Below are 7,939 nucleotides of genomic sequence, written 5' to 3' on the forward strand. Positions count from 1 at the left end.
CCACCGAAGTGAACGCCAGTACTCGGCGAGTCTCTCTCTCACCACAAATCCAATAACGAATTCACGCTCCAATTCGAGTCCCTTCACTCCTCGCTTATCATGAAAATATTTGAATATCCTTTCGAGCATTTTACTCATCCAATTGAGATGCTGACAAATCAGAGATGATAAATGGTCAAAACTTTAGCTTAAGTTCTAATGAAAATGCTTGTCCGAATTCTTTACTTAGCCAATATATTTTATAAAAAAATTAATTTATTTATGTACATAATTTTTCTTAATAAATTTTCGCTTTTTCAGGTTATAACACAAAATTTGTACTTGGCAAATCGCAAGCGTGAAATGTATGTAGATTATGTGCATAAAAATTTAGATTATACGCATACATATGTATATACATATGTATGTTTACATGTATGTATTTGTAGTTAATTTACTTATTTAATGTGACATCTAAGACGTTAGGAAGCTCCCAAACAAAGAAAAGAAAACAACCTAAAACAAAAGGTTAAAGAAAAGCAAAAAAGTACTGCCGTCAAATGTCTTGCAATAAAATATGTATGTACACGTAAATTTTAATACTCATTTTACCATGTATGTATATATGTACGTATGTGTACGATAGTTGTAAAAGCAGCAGTAGGAATATACATACATACATGCAAATGGTTAAGAGTTTAACAAATCGCTAGAACTCACAAAAAATCTAACAATTGTAACTTAACGAAATATTAAACTTCGAAATTTGCGGATGAAACTTTTGGCATGCTGAAATCTTGCTTGCATAATTTTTACGAAGCGCTAGCGCACCGTGGTTGTATATAAGAGATTAGCGAACAAAATTCGCTGCCTGTTTTAAAAGTGTTTGTTAATGTTTTCTAAAAAAAAGCATTCTATACAAAAGTTTTAGAGCTGACATTTTCAGTTGTACCTAGTATGCTTACCTCTAAGAGTTTATGTTTTTATAAAAAAGCACACACACATACACACAAAACGTTTACAAGGCGCTTTGAAATTAACTCACAAAACGATGCAACTCTGTTTAATGATAAAAAAAAATTGGAAGCTTATACGGCAGGCAACCAAAAAATATATTTTTTTTTTAATTTCTACTTATAGAATGCACGCAAAAGCGTAATTTAATGATGTAATGTCTCGGCAACAGGCTGGCCTTAGGTAAGGAGGAAATATGTATTGCAAAGCGTGCAGGGTGAGCGCCAGCTCGCATAGAATTTTTGTAAATTAATAAGCAAAGTAAGGAAATAAATTTAATAGCAGAAATACTACGTAAACTAAACAATACTAGGATTCATCGCAAATACAACGCATACAAACAAAATAAATAAAGTTACAATTAATTTAACAACATACATACATACATACTTAGAAATACATACATACATATGCTCAATACAGGAGAAAATTGAATACAGAAAAGCATGTGCTACATAGACACGAATTAAGGAGGTTAATTCAAAATCATAAAACTTACATACAAACATATTAAACTACATTTAACCCAAAAAAGACATACTTACACATTTTCATTCACATAAACAGTAATACTCTAACGTTGCATGCATGAATCCGCAATTTAGTCCACTAACGAACAGTAAAGAGGCAAAACAAAAACTTATAAAAACCATTTAGTTAAACTTTAATGTAATGTCTTTAAGAAAAAAAAAAAACACATTCATAAGCCCATTAATTATTTCCGTAAACGCAGAAAATAAAATCAATTTATTAGTATATATAATAGTAAAAAAAAATTATATAAAAAAGAAGCAATGCTGCGCATTAAGTATGTATTAAAAAGAACAATTAAAAATAGTACTCATCGATAGAAACTAAACTCAATCTAATGCAATAAGAACTGTGCAACAATACAGCAGAAATTGCAAATTCTTCCTAAACCAAACTAACAAGAGAAGTATAACAACTATATTTAAAGCGCATACACACAGTAGTGTGCTAAAAAATAAATTATACTACTTTTATTTCACATATCCACGCAAAAGCAGCAGCATACCGGGTGCGTCAGTTATTTGAGGATACTCACATATCGAACCCTAACCGCCAAAAAGACGCAAGCGGCATTTATTATTTATTTTTTTTGATGCAGAAATGTCCCTCTAGAGCAGAGAGGGGCAAAGTGGCTCTCAGGAGACTTTTGAACTTAGAAGCCGGCTTGGCTTGGTGCTAGATGAGGGGTAACAACAAGTACAGCATGAAGGGAGAAGAAAAGGGTATTAAAATTTCTTGTACTCCGGCTTTCATTAGTAATATGATGCTTTTAATGTATTTTTAACACGCCCTTTACCCTGAAAACTTGCTGGCTGTTTGACTGCTTCAAGAGCCAAAAATCTGCCCATCCCTGCTGCATTAAAAATAAAAATTTAAAAAAAAAATATATATCGCTTAGGCCTTTTTGGCGGTAAAGGCTTGATATACTACAGATAATTTTTAATTTTTTCGTATCATAAATGGAAGGATGAAAACTGAAACAGACGACAGACAGAGTATATGGACGAGGTACATTCGATCCGGGAATGCAAACTATTTCGGCAGAGGATTGGAAGGGATTATTGCCACTTAAGGCGATTTTACTGAATAACACACAGTTTATGCAATGTAAAAATAGTGAAAGTTATTGAACCATATTTTTTACATGTTAGTTTATATACATACATATAAGTTATACAAAAAGGAAATATCCCTTCGAAGTGTCCGCCTTTGACCTTCACGTACGCCTTTAGTCGGCCTGCCAATCATCAATAGCCGCACGCAGCTCATTCATTGGAAATTTGACAACAGCACGCATAAAAGTTGCCTAAAGGGAATCAATGTTGAGGTATCTGTTGTTCAACACCATGTCCTGTAAAACACTTCACAATTTGATATCCAGCGAGTTAAAATCAGTACTGACAGAGGGCCATTCTTTAGAGGAATGCTCGCAACAATTTTTGTGCCGGGTTATGATCGCGCAAATTCCTGCTGGAAAGTCCATGACTGCTTTTGGAACAGAGAATAGTTAAGCGGCTTTATAACAGCTTTTTAAACAGTTTCTTAGTAAACAGTGACCCCATCGTAAGAGACACCACGCCAAACCATGACTGTAGCTGGATGACCTTTTCAACCCGCAGAATTAGTTCGTATACTTCCTTAGATGACATTTATTCATCGGTAAACAAGATTTTTTCTGAGCTAGCTTAATTTCCCATTCTTTTTTTTCAAAGCTGCAGTAAAAAAATGTCCGGTACGACGGTTAAAAGCCCCCCGTCCCTGGTGTTGTTTAATAGATGGACTTGTAGGATTTTTCGATACATTCGCGTCTCGGGCCATGATTTCCCGTTTTTGGAGCGAATTTCGCTGAATTCAGGTTCGATGACTTGTCAGACACGCCCGGTTGAGGTCTTTGACATCTCCAGTCTGCTCCAACAGTCCTATTCACCCGCAGACTAACATTCAGCGATATGGTTCACGTTATCTGACCACTCCACGGTGAAAGCTGAAGTAATTTTGCATTTCCGGCAGAGACTAACGCTCTACAGGTTATATTTCATAAGCCATGGATTAATAACGGGGTATGTTCAACTCCTCTATTGGAATGGGTGCGTTCAATGTTGTAACATTATTTATGTCCCTATTAAGTATACAAATTCAAGTTTAAAAATCGATATGTCCTCAAATACCTCACGTATTCTGCAAATCGAGGGCTTATATTTATGCAATAAACTCTATCTGCAATTTTCACAAAATCTACTTTGTGATGTTAGAGCCCATCTGGGACGTACCTGTCATCACTGATATTAATTCTGACTCAATTTAATAGTAAATTCTTCTGTCAAGCATTATAAAAGTTCAGCATTAGTAGCGTTCCAGATAACTTCACGTAAAAACCTGTAAAACGGTCAAATAACAAAATTACTCTCTTGAAAGAGAGGAGCGAGAGCGAAACAAAAACTCTCACCTGGAAAGAGAAAAACCTCTTTTCTTGTAACTACTTCCATTTTGTTTTAATGTAAAGCGCCATGGAGACGATCAAATATCTTTATCAACCGTCAGGCGTTATGCTTGACAATAAACAAACGCACTTGCCATCTGATTGTCGTGGTGAGCAAGTGCGCGGACAGAAAAATAAATTGTTTGTTGAATCAACGCGTTTATTTGAACGTTTGCGGGCAAGACACGAGCCAACCTCACACATATGCAATGCTTGACGTATTTATTTGATTATCTCCGTGGCGCTTAATGTTTTTTCTTTCTGTTTTTCTTTACAAATGCAACCCTGCCTATCGTTTGACTCTTTTCACGAACTTGCAGGAAGACTAAAACTTCGGACTAAAACCTGCAACTTATGACTGAGAGAGAGTGTAAATTAATCTCACAAAAGCGGTTTGACGTGCAGGTTTTTTGGTACCTGGAACGCTTTCCTGCAAAAAAACCCGCAAATCGTGAATATCATGAATATCGTGAGCAGCTGGAACGCAACTACTAATATCACCGATGACAGTTAAGTCTTAGATGGATTTTTCTATCAGAAATCCATTTTTGTGAGAAGTCCGGAAAGAGGGTATTATTGAATATAATCTCTCGATATGTGCAAAAAAATACTTTATTTATTGCTTTCGAACAAAAAACGTCCATGACTTTGTTTTTACCAAAGAATTTATGATTTTATATATTTCTATGTATGTATTCATATATTCACTTGCAAATACATACCTACATACCTAGTATATACACATATTGGTAATATTTTAATATAGTATATTACACGCATTTTTATAATTTTTGTTTTAGTGTTTACTTTATGGCTATTTAGTGACTTACAGTAAATTACTAAATTATACATAAGCTCCACATGCATTCCCGCCTAGAAATGATATTACAATTATACTTGGAATTGGCAAATAGATATTTTGTTACTACAAATATTAAGTATATTTATCGCACATTTTGTATTTAAGCCAAAGATTTGCCTTTTTAATTTGCTTCAATTTATTGCGCAATGCACCATTTTGATTTGTAATCTTTATAACCGCCAAACAATGTTATGTGTATACATATTTAGAATCTGTTGAAATTTTACCCAGCCCCATCAGCTAGGGTAAAATTTTGACGTTCGTATTCACCATGAGAAATGTCAAATTTTTAGTTTGATCCGTCAAAATTTTCTCTTTTCTATCAATTGGCACAGGCTCAAAGTACAAAAAAATATTCATACCAATAGTTTTGTTTCCGGTCGTTAACATGGATTTTACTATATACGTATTTTCTGTGAAATTGTAATGTGTTATAAAGAACTTTTTCCAATTCCACTTCTTTGTGCAAATTCATGTTAAAAATAAGTGCAAAATGTAAATTTCTTAAAAGTTTCATTAATATTTTTAAGAACTTCAGTGATTTGTAAACAGTTGTGTGATAAATAAATATTCACAGGTTTTCTAGCTTTGTAGATTTTAAAATTATTTACAAAAATATTTTAAACTTTATGGATGTGGATATATTTACGTCGTGTACGTATTATCATTACTAATAATTTTATAAATCTTACACTTAAAAGTGTTTATATACTTTTCGCATAACATGTATTTCTTCTGAATATTCGTCCTTTAACAAAAAAGGCTTTTTTTTTTTATTTTGCTTAAGCTTAGTATTTCTACATACAGTGTCCATAAAGTGTTTCTCGAATTTTTGTTGTACAGAATGTTGATTTAATAAAAATTAAATGAAGTACTTCTTACTTCAGACAGTTTGCATTTCCGACCCGATGTTTTCTTTTTATTTCATTTCTATTTACATGTATATGAACCTAGTTATTACCGTAAAGTTAAAAGGAGAACGCTAGCTGCCAGAATTATTTCATTATATTTATTTTATTTTTTTTTTATGGAAACACCTTTTTCACATCATCTGTGTTTTCTCTCTTATATAATACGACTTTATCTCAGTTCGTGTAAATTCTTCGCAACATTGTATTATTTATACTTATTTCTAGGTTGACTCTAAGAAACAAATAACTTTAAATTCGTTAGATTAGTTGTTGATTTTTTTTTATAAAACTTTCATCTAAATTCGCCCACACTTGTTTTCCGCCCGTTTCCACTAACATAAATATGCATACCTACACATATACACAAATACAAATATTTGACCCTATCGGAATTGTGAAACAGCATAAAAAATGTGTTCAACTACGTACATACATACATATATATATATATACAACTTAAATCTTAAGATTTCTTTAGTATACATGTATCTACATATGTATGTGCGGAACGCAAGCTAGTAAATAAAGGATATGCGTCTTGGGCTTGAGTAAAATAATAGATAATGATTATAATGAATAACCTACATATGTATATGTACGTTAAAACAATTACTAACGATAAACTTTGTATAAGCGTTTAAGCTACTAAACACGCCTTTACACACAATCACACAATTCACGCATTTCGATTGAAATACATAAGTATTTACTACTACTTAGTACTCGTAAACACTCACCTAATTCACTTGAAAATAATTGTTATTTAACACTGTCGTACACTCATAAACACGGCTGATCTACATATATGATTAACAGGCAATACATATACGAATTATACACAAAAACCAAAACCAAAGAAAAGGAACTAACCAAACTAAATAATTTGGAAAATGGCGGGAAATCGTTGGTGCAATTTGTGCAAATTTGTTTAGAGTGAAGTTGAAAATTTTTAAACCAAATATTCTTACCACAATTTCATAATCGTATAGAAAAGATGCGTTAGATTTAAATACATATTCTAAGTATGTGTGTTTACCACTATATACACGCATACCGGCTATATACATATGTATATACTATTTATATAAACAAACACACACACACACCTACTTAAAAAAGTATGTTTAATTCAATAATTAGTTAAACATTTTGAAATAAATAAAACCCAAATATGTACTAAAAAACCAAAGTGGAAATCTGAAGAAACAGGATATAAACATAGACACACACACACACACACACACACACTCTCTCTTACACACAAAATGAGAAGCAAAAAAGCTAAATAAAGAAAATAGTTTAAATTGAAGAGAAACGAAAATATTAATATATTTAATAAATTTGAAATTTATGTAGATATACTATCTAATTTTAAAGATTAAAATAAAATTAAATCAATAAACGAAATGATAATAAAAAACAAAGGAAAAACCAACTTCAACAAAACAACAAACACTAGCCGACAAACAACAAAACAAAAAACCAAAAGAGAAATAAGAGGAAAACAAAAATATGTAAAAGAATTATTTAAATAAGAAATGAAATTAAAAGCAAATATAAAGCAACAACAAGTAAACAAATATAAGAAATTATTAAGCATTAAAAATAATTATTTAAATACGTACATACATATGTAATACTAGAAGAAAAACAAAACCAAATCATTAACTAATTACAGGCGTGCAGCAGCAGCAGCTGGCAAACAGTGAGCAAACACACACCACAGCAGAAGCGCTTAAGCAAGAAAGAGAAAGCGCGCAAATTACACAAGAAGCAAATCAGAGAAAATGTTTATTTATTTAGAAGGATATAAAAAATAAAAATTAAATAAGAACCCAAAAAAAAAACAACACTCATAGAGATCGATTGATTAACTTCTTACATTTAGATAAATTAATACAATTTATTTATTACAAAAAAAAACTTTAAACGATTGCTTTTGAGAAAAAAGTTGAAAGTGTAGGAAAATCTTGCGGGAGCAGCAAATACAAGCTATGCAGCTATCTATGTATGTACAAGTATGTATGTGTGCAGTAAAATATTTATATAAGTACGTATTCAGTTAACACACCCACTAACATGCAAATTAAACTTAACAAATTTTTGTCATGCAATTTGTCCGCACTAGTGTATGCATCCCTACTTACATACGTATATACACAC

General features: G+C 32.0%; 1 protein-coding gene across 3 annotated transcripts in view; it reads left to right on the forward strand.

Annotated features, from left to right (window-relative positions):
* The window catches only part of LOC118744498, a 34,494-nt gene that overhangs the window by 23,475 nt on the left and 3,080 nt on the right, over positions 1 to 7,939 (forward strand). For 2 of the 3 annotated variants that reach the window (XM_036477542.1, XM_036477544.1), the window contains one exon: positions 301 to 344. The exons of the other annotated variant lie outside the window; for it this stretch is intronic. The gene's annotated coding sequence lies outside the window, so the exon portion shown is untranslated. The remainder of the gene's footprint in view (positions 1 to 300; positions 345 to 7,939) is intronic. 3 annotated transcript variants of the gene reach the window in all.

The sequence above is a fragment of the Rhagoletis pomonella genome, unplaced genomic scaffold (assembly GCF_013731165.1).
Source record: "Rhagoletis pomonella isolate Grant_MI unplaced genomic scaffold, Rhpom_1.0 Rhpom_scaffold_00008, whole genome shotgun sequence".
In the NCBI taxonomy this organism is placed as follows: domain Eukaryota; kingdom Metazoa; phylum Arthropoda; class Insecta; order Diptera; family Tephritidae; genus Rhagoletis; species Rhagoletis pomonella.